This window comes from Pseudophryne corroboree, chromosome 6, assembly GCF_028390025.1.
Source record: "Pseudophryne corroboree isolate aPseCor3 chromosome 6, aPseCor3.hap2, whole genome shotgun sequence".
Classification (NCBI taxonomy): domain Eukaryota; kingdom Metazoa; phylum Chordata; class Amphibia; order Anura; family Myobatrachidae; genus Pseudophryne; species Pseudophryne corroboree.
This window is the reverse complement of record NC_086449.1, coordinates 177,432,273-177,447,730: the sequence shown is the minus strand read 5'-3', so window position 1 is coordinate 177,447,730 and position 15,458 is coordinate 177,432,273.

Sequence of the window (15,458 nt, the reverse complement as noted above, 5' to 3'; positions counted from 1 at the left end):
GGGACAATTTCTCCATGGGTTGTTCACTTGCTGCTTGTCATGAGGGCTTATTAAAGGAGTCCCTTGGCAGTCTGGGGCTTACCCCCTTCATTCTAAAACTGTATTGCAGATGTGTGTTTGTACTGACACGCACATTAATAATTATTTGGCTCTATTTTAAATATAATTATTACTAAATGACTATAACAATTGGTATTATGTAACACCATTTTAGGCACATGTAAATGCAACACTTATGCAGCACAATAATCACACTGTTTAATATTAACTTATTCCCTTAATTTGAATAAAACTGTCCAAAATATATTCAGCAATTAGCAAGAGTTAAAGAAATAAACATTATATTTAGAATTTTGAAACGTAGTATGTTTTACAATGTTTTTGTGACAGCCATACTGTATATTCATGCAGCATGTATAGATATCTGTGTCAAATAAACATAGTTTAAATAATCAATGACTACATTTTTCATCCCAAAAACAAAAGAAAAAGACAATGAGCCTGATACTGAGTTAGACACAGTGCCAAATTCAAATACAGTAGGGGCTCTGCACATGCGTACAGATTCCGTACGCACATAGGGGGTCATTCCGGGTTGATCGCATGAAGCTACTTTTTACAGCCTGTGCGATCAACTAGACGCCGCCTATGGGGAGGGATTTTTTGCCTAGCAAGGCTGCGAATGCTTGTGCAGCCCTACTATGCAAAAAAAGTTTTGAGCAAAACAAGACCAGGGTCAGACTTACTTACCCTGTGCGACGGATTCAGCGATGAAGGTCATGGAATTGACGTCAGACATCCACCCGACAAACGCATGGACATGATTGCTTTCGCCTCACCACGCCTTGAAAACGGTCAGTTGACGCCCCGGAACGCCTCCCGCCTGTCACTCTTCTTACGATCGCTGCTGCAATCACTTTTTCCGCTGGCAGCGTTGCAATGAGGTAGCTGTGTGACTAAGCTTAGCGACCCAAGTGGCCGACACAAACACCTGGCCCATCTAGGAGTGGCACTGCAGTGTCAGACAGGATGGCAGATTTAAAAAATAGTTCCCAAACAGCACATGATGCAAAGAAAAAAAGAGGTGCAATGAGGTAGCTGTGTGACTAAGCTAAGCGACCCAAGTGGCCGACACAAACACCTGGCCCATCTAGGAGTGGCACTGCAGTGTCAGACAGGATGGCAGATTTAAAAAATAGTTCCCAAACAGCACATGATGCAAAGAAAAAATGAGGTGCAAAGAGGTAGCTGTGTGACTAAGCTAAGCGACCCAAGTGGCCGACACAAACACCTGGCCCATCTAGGAGTGGCACTGCAGTGTCAGACAGGATGGCAGATTTAAAAAATAGTCCCCAAACAGCACATGATGCAAAGAAAAAAAGAGGTGCAAAGAGGTAGCTGTGTGACTAAGCTAAGCGACCCAAGTGGCCGACACAAACACCTGGCCCATCTAGGAGTGGCACTGCAGTGTCAGACAGGATGGCAGATTTATAAAATAGTCCCCAAACAGCACATGATGCAAAGAAAAAAAGAGGTGCAAAGAGGTAGCTGTGTGACTAAGCTAAGCGACCCAAGTGGCCGACACAAACACCTGGCCCATCTAGGAGTGGCACTGCAGTGTCAGACAGGATGGCAGATTTAAAAAATAGTCCCCAAACAGCACATGATGCAAAGAAAAAAAGAGGTGCAATGAGGTAGCTGTGTGACTAAGCTAAGCGACCCAAGTGGCCGACACAAACACCTGGCCCATCTAGGAGTGGCACTGCAGTGTCAGACAGGATGGCAGATTTAAAAAATAGTCCCCAAACAGCACATGATGCAAAGAAAAAAAGAGGAGCAATGAGGTAGCTGTGTGGCTAAGCTAAGCAACCCAAGTGGCCGACACAAACACCTGGCCCATCTAGGAGTGGCACTGCAGTGTCAGACAGGATGGCACTTCAAAAAATAGTCCCCAAACAGCACATGATGCAAAGAAAAAAAGAGGTGCAATGAGGTAGCTGTGTGACTAAGCTAAGCGACACAAGTGGCCGACACAAACACCTGGCCCATCTAGAAGTGGCACTGCAGTGTCAGACAGGATGGCACTTCAAAAAATAGTCCCCAAACAGCACATGATGCAAAGAAAAAAAGAGGTGCAATGAGGTAGCTGTGTGACTAAGCTAAGCGACACAAGTGGCCGACACAAACACCTGGCCCATCTAGAAGTGGCACTGCAGTGTCAGACAGGATGGCACTTCAAAAAATAGTCCCCAAACAGCACATGATGCAAAGAAAAAAAGAGGTGCAATGAGGTAGCTGTGTGACTAAGCTAAGCGACACAAGTGGCCGACACAAACACCTGGCCCATCTAGGAGTGGCACTGCAGTCTTCTAGCGAGAGGATGAGTGCTTCCATCGTCATGTGAATCTGAACCAGTAGCCATGAACATAGGCCAGGGCCTCAGCCGTTCCTTGCCACTCCGTGTCGTAAATGGCATATTGGCAAGTTTACGCTTCTCATCAGACGCTTTTAATTTTGATTTTTGGGTCATTTTACGGAACTTTTGTAGTATACTTGACGACACAGAGGTAGAGCAATGGACTACTGTACCGTACTGCTATATATATACTGGTGGTCACAGCAACATTCTGCACTGTCCCCTCCTACTATATACTGCACACAACTAAAATGCAGCACAAGTATGGATGCATACTTGCATAGTATAATTGACGACACAGAGGTAGAGCGGTGGACTACTGTACCGTACTGCTATATATATACTAGTGGTCACAGCAACATTCTGCACTGTCCCCTCCTACTATATACTGCGCACAACTAAAATGCAGCACAGGTATGGATGCATAGTATACTTGATGACACAGAAGTAGAGCAGTGGACTACTGTACCGTACTGCTATATATATACTGGTGGTCACAGCAACATTCTGCACTGTCCCCTCCTACTATATACTGCACACAACTAAAATGCAGCACAGGTATGGATGCATACTTGCATAGTATAATTGACGACACAGAGGTAGAGCAGTGGACTACTGTACCGTACTGCTATATATATATACTGGTGGTCACAGCAACATTCTGCACTGTCCCCTCCAACTATATACTGCGCACTACTAAAATGCAGCACAGGTATGGATGCATACTTGCATAGTATACTTGATGACACAGAGGTAGAGCAGTGGACTACTGTACCGTACTGCTATATATATACTGGTGGTCACAGCAACATTCTGCACTGTCCTTTCCTACTATATACTGCGCACAACTAAAATGCAGCACAGGTATGGATGCATACTTGCATAGTATACTTGACGACACAGAGGTAGAGCAGTAGACTACTGTACTGTACTGCTATATATATACTGGTGGTCACAGCAACAACATTCTGCACTGTCCCCTCCTACTATATACTGCGCACAACTAAAATGCAGCACAGGTATGGATGCATAGTATACTTGATGACACAGAGGTAGAGCAGTGGACTACTGTACCGTACTGCTATATATATACTGTTGGTCACAGCAACATTCTGCACTGTCCCCTCCTACTATATACTGCGCACAACTAAAATGCAGCACAGGTATGGATGCATAGTATACTTGATGACACAGAGGTAGAGCAGTGGACTACTATACCGTACTGCTATATATATACTGGGGGTCTCAGCAACATTCTGCACTGTCCCCTCCTACTATATACTGAACACAACTAAAATGCAGCACAGGTATGGATGCATAGTATACTTGACGACACAGAGGTAGAGCAGTGGACTACTGTACCGTACTGCTATATATATATATACTGGTGGTCACAGCAACATTCTGCACTGTCCTCCTACTATATACTACAATGCAGCACAGATATGGAGCGTTTTTCAGGCAGAGAACGTAGATATTTTCAGTACACTGAGCACAGATATTTGCAAGCACACTGAGCACAGATATTTGCAGCACACTGAACATAGAAACTGAGAGATCATAGCCACGTCCTCTCGCTATCATCTCCAAAGCACGAGTGAAAATGAGCGGCTCCTTATATAGAATACGAATCTCGCGAGAATCCGACAGCGGGATGATGACGTTCGGGCACGCTCGGGTTAACCAAGCAAGGCGGGAAGATTCGAGTCTGCCTCGGAACCATGTAAAATGGGTGAAGTTCGGGGGGGTTCGGATCCCGAGGAACCGAACCCGCTCATCACTAATTATTACACACTGGACGCTAACAGCAGTATAGCAGCAGTATTTGCTGACCTGGTCCAAACTCTCCCAGGCAGATGCTGCAATAATTTAAATTATTTAAAATGGCTGCTGGAGACCAAATTCAGTGACAGGGCAGGAAAGGTTCACATTGCGCTCTCCTGCCCCCAGACACAGATGGCAGCGGTCCAGCGGAGGCAGCCCAGCAGCAGCATGGCAGCAGTGGAGGAGGAGTCCTGGGGAGGTGAGCATAATGTATAAAAGGCACTACTACTGGGTGGTATTCACTTCTACTGGGTCGCTAAATGTTCAAAGGGAACTACTACTGTGTGGCATACCATGCAAGGGGCACTACTACTGTGTGACTCAATGTGTATAAGGTACACTACTGTGTGATGTTACTTGAATTGGGGGTACTATTGTGTGGCTACACCCCTTCCCCATGAGACCATGCCTCTTGTTTTGAGCACGCCTGCTGTCACTCTTTAAAATATGGAGGGGCCACACACTCTCTTTCTGTCACAGGGCACCAAAATGTCTAGTTATGGCTCTGTTGGGGAGGGAGCATCTGGTGGCCAGAGTGGCATGACGGGAATATTAGATGCAATCACTCGGATATACAGCAGGAAGCTAAAATCACCTGTGGGTCCCTATGGCGGCTAACCACTCCCCTTTCCCCTATCGTAGTGACCCCTGCCAATTTTTACTGGATTCACCCCTGGAGTAGTCAGTAATGTAGTGTATGGTATAGATACCATTCTATAATGTTCATCATATCCCGTCAGCCACCAGCTGCATCTCTAGGAAAAATGAAAGTGGCAAGTTAACATCTGGTCCTCTGAAATGTGTAGAAGAAAGCTTGGTCCTGGCTCCCTGTGGCAAAGTCCTGAAAGCAAGTCATAGCTGAAGCAGCTGTGGGTAATACCACACAAAGGGCTCAGGCTGATTTTTAAATGTCCCTTTTTGGCCCTCTATAGTTGAATATGTGGTGAATGACATTCACTGGAGATGTAGATTGCTGAGTATGCTTGTGCAATACCAGTAATGTAAGTGCACTTAAATACAGTAGTTTGTACAGTAGGTAGATTCACAAGTAATAATCTGTGTAAGCAGTAGTGATGAGCGGGTTCGGTTTCTCGGAAACCGAACCCCCCCCGAACTTCACCCTTTTTACACGGGTCCGAACCATACTTGGATTCTCCCGTATGGCTCGGTTAACCCGAGCTCGCCCGAACGTCATCATCCCGCTGTCGGATTCTCGCGAGATTCGGATTCTATATAAGCAGCCGCGCGTCGCCGCCATTTTCACTCGTGCATTGGAAATGTTAGGGAGAGGACGTGGCTGGCGTCCTCTCCGTTATTGTTGAACTTGATTGTGCATTATTGCTTAATTGTGGGGAGGGCTGGGGAGCAGCTGTATAATATAGGAGGAGTACAGTGCAAAGTTTTGCTGATCAGTGACCACCAGTTATCCGTTCTCTGCCTGAAAAAAACGCTCCATATCTGTGCTCAGTGTGCTGCATATATCTGTGCTCACACTGCTTAATTGTGGGGACTGGGGAGCAGCTGTATTATATAGCAGGAGTACAGTGCAGAGTTTTGCTGACAGTGACCACCAGTATACGTTGTCTGCCTGAAAAACACTCCATATCTGTGCTCAGTGTGCTGCTTTATTGTGGGGACTGGGGACCACCAGTATAATATTATATAGGAGGAGTACAGTGCAGAGTTTTGCTGACCAGTCACCACCAGTATATAATATATAGCATTACGGTACAGTAGGCCACTGCTGTACCTACCTCTGTGTCGTCATTAAGTATACTATCCATCTAGATTCTATACCTGTGGTGCATTTCAGTTGTGCAGTTTGCTGACACAGTGACCACCAGTATATATAGCAGTACGGTACGGAAGGCCACTGCTGTACCTACCTCTGTGTCGTCATTAAGTATACTATCCATCTACATTCTATACCTGTGGTGCATTTTAGTTTTGCAGTTTGCTGACACAGTGACCACCAGTATACCATATATAGCAGTACGGTACGGAAGGCCACTGCTGTACCTACCTCTGTGTCGTCATTAAGTATACTATCCATCTACATTCTATACCTGTGGTGCATTTTAGTTTTGCAGTTTGCTGACACAGTGACCACCAGTATACTATATATAGCAGTACGGTACGGAAGGCCACTGCTGTACCTACCTCTGTGTCGTCATTAAGTATACTATCCATCTACATTCTATACCTGTGGTGCATTTTAGTTTTGCAGTTTGCTGACACAGTGACCACCAGTATACTATATATAGCAGTACGGTACGGAAGGCCACTGCTGTACCTACTTCTGTGTCGTCATTAAGTATACTATCCATCTACATTCTAAACCTGTGGTGCATTTTAGTTTTGCAGTTTGCTGACACAGTGACCACCAGTATACTATATATAGCAGTACGGTACGGAAGGCCACTGCTGTACCTACCTCTGTGTCATCATTAAGTATACTATCCATCTACATTATATACCTGCGGTGCATTTTAGTTTTGCAGTTTGCTGACACAGTGACCACCAGTATACTATATATAGCAGTACGGTACGGAAGGCCACTGCTGTACCTACCTCTGTGTCATCTTTAAGTATACTATCCATCTACATTCTATACCTGTGGTGCATTTTAGTTTTGCAGTTTGCTGACACAGTGACCACCAGTATACTATATATAGCAGTACGGTACGGAAGGCCACTGCTGTATCTACCTCTGTGTCGTCATTAAGTATACTATCCATCTACATTCTATACCTGTGGTGCATTTTAGTTTTGCAGTTTGCTGACACAGTGACCACCAGTATAGCAGTACGGTACGGAAGGCCACTACTCTACCTACCTCTGTGTCATCAAGTATACTATCCATCCATACCTGTGGTGCATTTCAGTTGTGCGCAGTATATATAGTAGTAGGCCATTGCTATTGATACTGGCATATAATTCCACACATTAAAAAATGGAGAACAAAAATGTGGAGGTTAAAATAGCGAAAGATCAAGATCCACTTCTACCTCGTGCTGAAGCTGCTGCCACTAGTCATGGCCGAGACGATGAAATGCCATCAACGTCATCTGCCAAGGCCGATGCCCAATGTCATAGTAGAGAGCGTGTAAAATCCAAAAAACAAAAGTTCAGTAAAATGACCCAAAAATCAAAATTGAAAGCATCTGATGAGAAGCGTAAACTTGCCAATATGCCATTTACGACACGGAGTGGCAAGGAACGGCTGAGGCCCTGGCATATGTTCATGGCTAGTGGTTCAGATTCACATGAGGATGGAAGCACTCATCCTCTCGCTAGAAAAATGAAAAGACTTAAGCTGGCAAAAGCACAGCAAAGAACTGTGCGTTCTTCTAAATCACAAATCCCCAAGGAGAGTCCAATTGTGTCGGTTGCGATGCCTGACCTTCCCAACACTGGACGGGAAGTGCTTGCGCCTTCCACCATTTGCACGCCCCCTGTAAGTGCTGAAAGGAGCACCCGCAGTCCAGTTCCTGATAGTCAAATTGAAGATGTCACTGTTGAAGTACACCAGGATAAGGATATGGGTGTTGCTGGTGCTGAGGAGGAAATTGACAAGGAGGATTCTGATGGTGCTGTGGTTTGTTTAAGTCAGGCACCCGGGGAGACACCTGTTGCCCGTGGGATGAATAAGGCCATTGACATACCTGGTCAAAATACAAAAAAAATCAGCTCTTCGGTGTGGAATTATTTCAACACAAATGCGGACAACAGGTGTCAAGCCGTGTGTTGCCTTTGTCAAGCTGTAATAAGTAGGGGTAAGGACTTTAACCACCTCGGAACATCCTCCCTTATACGTCACCTGCAGCGCATTCATCATAAGTCAGTGACAAGTTCAAAAACTTTGGGTGACAGCGGAAGCAGTCCACTGACCACTAAATCCCTTCCTCTTGTAACCAAGCTCCTACAAACCACACCACCAACTCCCTCAGTGTCAATTTCCTCCTTACCCAGGAAAGCCAATAGTCCTGCAGGCCATGTCACTGGCAAGTCTGATGAGTCCTCTCCTGCCTGGGATTCCTCCGATGCATCCTTGAGTGTAATGCCTACTGATGCTGGCGCTGCTGTTGTAGCTGCTGGGAGTCGATCGTCATGCCAGAGGGGAAGTCGGAAGACCACTTGTACTACTTCCAGTAAGCAATTGACTGTCCGACAGTCCTTTGCGAGGAAGATGAAATATCACAGCAGTCATCCTGCTGCAAAGCAGATAACTCAGGCCTTGGCAGCCTGGGCGGTGAGAAACGTGGTTCTGGTTTCCACCATTAATTCAGAGGCAACTAGAGACTTGATTGAGGTACTGTGTCCCCGGTACCAAATACCATCTAGGTTCCATTTCTCTAGGCAGGCGATACCGAAAATGTACACAGACCTCAGATAAAGAGTCACCAGTGTCCTAAAAAATGCAGTTGTACCCAATGTCCACTTAACCACGGACATGTGGACAAGTGGAGCAGGGCAGACTCAGGACTATATGACTGTGATAGCCCACTGGGTAGATGTATTGCCTCCCGCAGCAAGAACAGCAGCGGCGGCACCAGTAGCAGCATCTCGCAAACGCCAACTCGTTCCTAGGCAGGCTACGCTTTGTGTCACCGCTTTCCAGAAGAGGCACACAGCTGACAACCTCTTACGGAAACTGAGGAAGATCATCGCAGAATGGCTTACCCCAATTGGATTCTCCTGGGGATTTGTGACATCGGACAACAATATTGTGCGTGCATTACATCTGGGCAAATTCCGGCACGTCCCATGTTTTGCACATACATTGAATTTGGTGGTGCAGAATTATTTAAAAAACGACAGGGGCGTGCAAGAGATGCTGTCGGTGGCCGAAGAATTGCGGGCCACTTTCGGCATTCAGCCACCGCGTACAGAAGACTGGAGCACCACCAAACAGTCCTGAACCTGCCCCGCCATCAGCTGAAGCAAGAGGTGGTAACGAGGTGGAATTCAACCCTCTATTTGCTTCAGAGGATGGAGGAGCAGCAAAAGGCCATTCAAGCCTATACATCTGGCCACGATATAGGCAAAGGAGGGGGAATGCACCTGACTCAAGCGCAGTGGAGAATGATTTCAACGTTGTGCAAGGTTTTGCAACCCTTTGAACTTGCCACACGTGAAGTCAGTTCAGACACTGCCAGCTGAGTCAGGTCATTCCCTTCATCAGGCTTTTGCAGAAGAAGCTGGAGACATTGAAGGAGGAGCTAAAACAGAGGGATTCCGCTAGGCATGTGGGACTTGTGGATGGAGCCCTTAATTCGCTTAACCAGGATTCACGGGTGGTCAATCTGTTGAAATCAGAGCACTACATTTTGGCCACCGTGCTCGATCCTAGATTTAAAACCTACATTGTATCTCTCTTTCCGGCAGACATAAGTCTGCAGAGGTTCAAAGACCTGCTGGTGAGAAAATTATCAAGTCAAGCGGAACGTGACCCATCAACATCTCCTCCTTCACATTCTCTCGCAACTGGGGGTGCGAGGAAAAGGCTAAGAATTCCGAGCCCACCCGCTGGCGGTGATGCAGGGCAGTCTGGAGCGAGTGCTGACATCTGGTCTGGACTGAAGGACCTGCCAACGATTACTGACATGTCGTCTACTGTCACTTCATATGATTCTCTCACCATTGAAGGAATGGTGGAGGATTATATGAGTGACCGCATCCAAGTAGGCACGTCAGACAGTCCATACGTATACTGGCAGGAAAAAGAGGCAATTTGGAGGCCTTTGCACAAACTGGCTTTATTCTACCTAAGTTGCCCTCCCTCCAGTGTGTACTCCGAAAGAGTGTTTAGTGCAGCCGCTCACCTTGTCAGCAATCGGCGTACGAGGTTACTTCCAGAAAATGTGGAGAAGATGATGTTCGTCAAAATGAATTATAATCAATTCCTCCGTGGAGACATTCACCAGTAGCAATTGCCTCCACAAAGTACACAGGGACCTGAGATGGTGGATTCCAGTGGGGACGAATTAATAATATGTGAGGAGGGGGATGTACACAGTGAAAGGGGTGAGGAATCGGAGGATGATGATGAGGTGGACATCTTGCCTCTGTAGAGCCAGTTTGTGCAAGGAGAGATTGATTGCTTCTTTTTTTGGTGGGGGCCCAAACCAACCAGTCATTTCAGTCACAGTGTTGTGGCAGCCCCTGTCACTGAAATGATGGGTTCGTTAAAGTGTGCATGTCCTGTTTATACAACATAAGGGTGGGTGGGAGGGCCCAAGGACAATTCCATCTTGCACCTCTTTTTTCTTTAATTTTTCTTTGCATCATGTGCTGTTTGGGGACAATTTTTTTGAAGTGCCATCCTGCCTGACACTGCAGTGCCACTCCTAGATGGGCCAGGTGTTTGTGTCGGCCAGTTGTGTCGCTTAGCTTAGTCACACAGCGACCTTGGTGCGGCTCTTTTTTTCTTTGCATCATGTGCTGTTTGGGGACTATTTTTTTGAAGTGCCATCCTGCCTGACACTGCAGTGCCACTCCTAGATGGGCCAGGTGTTTGTGTCGGCCACTTGTGTCACTTAGCTTAGCCATCCAGCGACCTCGGTGCAAATTTTAGGACTAAAAATAATATTGTGAGGTGTGAGGTGTTCAGAATATACTGGAAATGAGTGGAAATTATGGTTATTGAGGTTAATAATACTATGGGATCAAAATGACCCCCACATTCTATGATTTAAGCTGTTTTTGAGGGTTTTTTGTAAAAAAACACCCGAATCCAAAACACACCCAAATCTGACAAAAAAATTTCGGTGAGGTTTTGCCAAAACGCGTCCGAATCCAAAACACGGCCGCGGAACCAAATCCAAAACCAAAACACAAAACCCGAAAAATGTCCGGTGCACATCACTAGTTAGCAGTGCTAAAAAACTGCAGTATATCTATTGACATGTTTCAATACAAGCTCTATATTTTTGCCAGAAGGGTATCGCAAAAATACATATGCTTTGTGAATTAAAATATTCATAGCTACAGTATTATAATCAGAAGAGAAAAAAAGACTTACTGCTAATAATCCTGGCATGTTGTTTTAAGGGGAAAAAAATTAAATACTTTACAAGTAATGAGTTTACAGTGCTAATCTCAAAGTGTCAATAGCCGAGCATTAACCGTATACAATCACATAGACTTAAGCAAACATAATTGTAATGAATTTTCCTAAGAGGAAACATATCTTGACATTCTCCTTGCTAGGGAACTCATTTTCGGTGTAATAAATAAATGTACATTTCTCTGCAGAATGGCATGACTGCAAAAAGTCACCCAAACAAGTGTCTGCTCAACACTGTAACATAACCACAAAGCTTGGAAAAAAGTGGTATCTGCTGGATCATCCAATTACAAGCAAACAGGTACTGTAAGGTTGTCAGTCATCATCCACATCAGTTTATATTTGCATACCTGCCAAAATTCAGTTGGTGGAACAGTTGGGAGCTGGAGGTATGCCTTAGTAGTGGTAAATTGACATGATGATACTTATTAAAGGAGGTAGAAATAGTATGTTTTGGTTATGCTGTTAGACAGTGCCGTAACTAGGCATTTTAGCGCTATGTGCAAGAAACAGCATCGGCGCCCCCACAGGCAGGGCCAGTGAAAAAAATGCAGAGTCCCCTTTTTACAGCAAGAGAGACCCCCTTTTTTACACATTATGGCAGCAGAGTTCCCTTTTTTTACACATTACGGCAGGAAGTCCCCCTTTTTTACACATTACGGCAGGCAGTCCCCCTTTTTTACACATTACGGCAGGCAGTCCCCCCTTTTTACACATTACGGCAGGCAGTCCCCGCTTTTTACACATTACAGCAGGCAGTCCCCCTTTTTACACATTACGGAAGGCATTCCCCCTTTTTTTCGCTTTACGACAGGCAGTCTCCCTTTTTTTATGCATTACGGCAGGCAGTCCCCCTTTTTTACGCATTATGGCAGGCAGTCCCCCTTTTTTACGCATTACGGCAGGCAGACCCCCTTTTTTACACATTACTGCAGGCAATCCCCCTTTTTTACACATTACGGCAGGCAGTCCCCCCTTTTTACACATTATGGCAGGCAGCCCCCCCTTTTTACACATTACGGCAGGCAGTCCCCCTTTTTACACATTACGGCAGGCATTCCCACTTTTTTAACCTTTACGACAGGGAGTCCCCCTTTTTTTACACATTACGGCAGGCAGTCCCCCATTACGGCAGGCAGTCCCCCTTTTTTACGCATTACGGCAGGCAGTCCCCCTTTTTTTTACGCATTACGGCAGGCAGTCCCCCTTTTTTACGCATTACTACAGACAGTCCCCCTTTTTTACATATTACTGCAGGCAGTCCCCCTTTTTACACATTATGGGTGGGGAGGGAAAGGAAGGAGGGAGAGAGAGAGAGTTAGTTAGTTATACTCACCACCTGTGCCGGCGCCTCTCCTCTCCACACTTCTTCCATCTTCCTGCGCTGCGCTCTTGGCAGCGCAGGGCATTGTGAATGGGCTGGGGGCGGGCTGGGAGAGACGTCATCTCTCCCAGCACTCAGGTCACAGGGGGAGCGGAGGTGGAGCTGTAGCGCTGCCCGGCTACCTGTGTGAGTGGTAGCCAGGCAATGCAGCTGAGCTGGGGGGCGGCCGGTGACAGGCAGGGAGACGCTGCCAGGACACCTCTGTGCGGTGGCCACGATAGCGGCGGCGGAGCGGCCCGGGGGGTGTTGCTAGTGGTCCTGCGCCTCCAGCGCATCTGCGCTGTGTGCAAGGCACCACTAACACACACCTAGTTAGGGCGCTGCTGTTAGACTAGTACATAATTCAGGGTATCTATCTATCTATCTATCTATCTATCTATCTATCTATCTATCTATCTCTATGCCTGTCTGGCAGGGGCGGCAACAGAAATTGTGGGGCCCGGTACAGTGATATCCCTGTGTCCTCCTTAGATTATATATATATATATATATATATATATAGTTTTTTAAAGCACAGAAGAATTTGCTGCGCTGTATAAGAAACTGTTAATAGATAAATAAACATATATTTATATATATATATATCTTTATAAATATGTATATTTCTCCTTCCACCCCCAGACACCCCACAGTCTGTCTCTCCCCAATGACCCCATGCTGTATTCCGAGCTTCCCCACCCCATCCCAAAGCCCTGTATCCCCTCACCAATCCACTTTGTGTGCTGGACTCCCCAGTATCCAGACCCTCACACTACAGACCCTCACACTACACAGCAGCTAGCATACGGCCCTCACACCCCACCAGAAGAGGCTGGCTCTACACTCGCACTGCACAGTCACTGTGTGGGAGGCTCCTGTCACTCTTGAGACTGCAGCGACACTGCCTATAGCTCGCTGCCCTATCTGGACAAGATGGCACACATCCCTGCCGGCACTTATTGCCATATCCTTGGGGCCTGGTACAGGTTGTCCCCTTTGGCCCCCCTGTTGCTGGCCCTGCTGTCTCGTATCCGGTCTTTAAGTCAACAGCACTTAGGTCGACACTAATTAGGTCGACCACTATTGGTCAACATGCATTGGGTCGACATGGTCATTATGTTGACATTGGGGTAATTCAAACTGCTGCTGCAGCGATCGTTAGAATGCCATTGGTGTGGCACAGTCCAGTGGCGGCTGCGTGACACAATCGCTGTGACCTGGGACGTGGCGGGTAGCTCCTTGCCAGAGCACAGTAACTGCACAGGTAGGAAGATACTCGTCAGGTACAAGAGCATCACCGCCGTGCAAAGCTTTTGTACCTGTGCCGGGGGGTAGGGGTAGAGCCAGACATGCGCGGCAGACTAGCCCTGTGCTGGGCGTCCACCCGAATGTCTGTGAAACTGATCGTAGATATGCTAAATTTAGCACATCTACAATCAGATCTGAATTAGGCCCATGGTCGCTACGTTAACATGGCAAAGGTCGACATGAGTTTTTCACTGTTTTTATTTTTTTAACTTTTTCATACTTTACGATCCATGTGGACTACGATTGGGAACAGTAACCTTGCACCCGATGCAAGGGGACACGGGGCACTAATTGGGGTTCCCGGTCACTTTACGAAGAAAACGACACCCAAAAAATATTTAAAAATTCATGTCGACCTTTTCCATGTTGACCTAATGACTGTGTCGACCTATTTCAGGTGTCAACCTAGTCACTGTCGACAAATAGTGGTCGACCTTGTGCCTGTTGAGCTAGTTACTGTCGACCCTATGATCCACACCCGTCTGTCTGTCAGTCTACATTTTAAGCTTTTTAACTGTCTAGTCTTTAACTTTAAATCTAAATTTTTACATAAATAGCACAATGGATTATGGCAGAGTGCGGGGAGAAAAACATGTCACAGGATTCTGTATGTGGGAAGCGCATAATATTAATTCATTACTATTGTAATGAAAACAAATAATTTGTTTTTAAATATATAGAGAGTCTTCTATGCATTGCCACACATAAAGCCTCACGGCTGACAGATGTTATTGAGAGAGATGAGCGGCGGAAACTTTTCGTGTTTTGTGTTTTTGTTTTGGTTCCATGCTCGTGTTTTGAATCTGGATTGGTTTTGCCAAAACCACCCTTTTGTATCTTGGTTTTGGTTTTGGATCTGGATGATTCTTTAAAAAACATAAAAATAGCTAAAATCACATAATTTGGGGGTAAGTTTGAGCCTACGGTATTATTACCTAGAGATGTCTGGCAGGCACTTTTCGTGTTTTGTGTTTTGGTTTTGGTTTTAATTAGAGATGTGCACCAGAAATTTTTCGGGTTTTGTGTTTTGATTTTGGATTCGGACGCGTTTTGGCAAAACCATCCTGAAATTTTTTTGGCGGATTCGGGTGTGTTTTGGATTCGGGTGGTTTTTTTTACAAAAACCTCTCAAAAACAGCTTAAATCATAGAATTTGGGGGTAATTTTGATCCTATAGTATTATTAACCTCAATAATCATAATTTCCACTCATTTCCAGTCTATTCTGAACACCTCACACCTCACAATAATATTTTTAGTCCTAAAATTTGCACCGAGGTCGCTGGATGACTAAGCTAAGCGACCCAAGTAGCCGGCACAAACACCTGGCCCATCTAGGAGTGGCACTGCAGTGTCAGACAGGATGGCACTTATAAAAATTGGCACCAAACATTACATGATGCAAAGATAAAAAAAAAGACGTGCAAGATGGAATTGTCCTTGGGACCTCCCACCCGGCCCTCCCACCCACCCTTATGT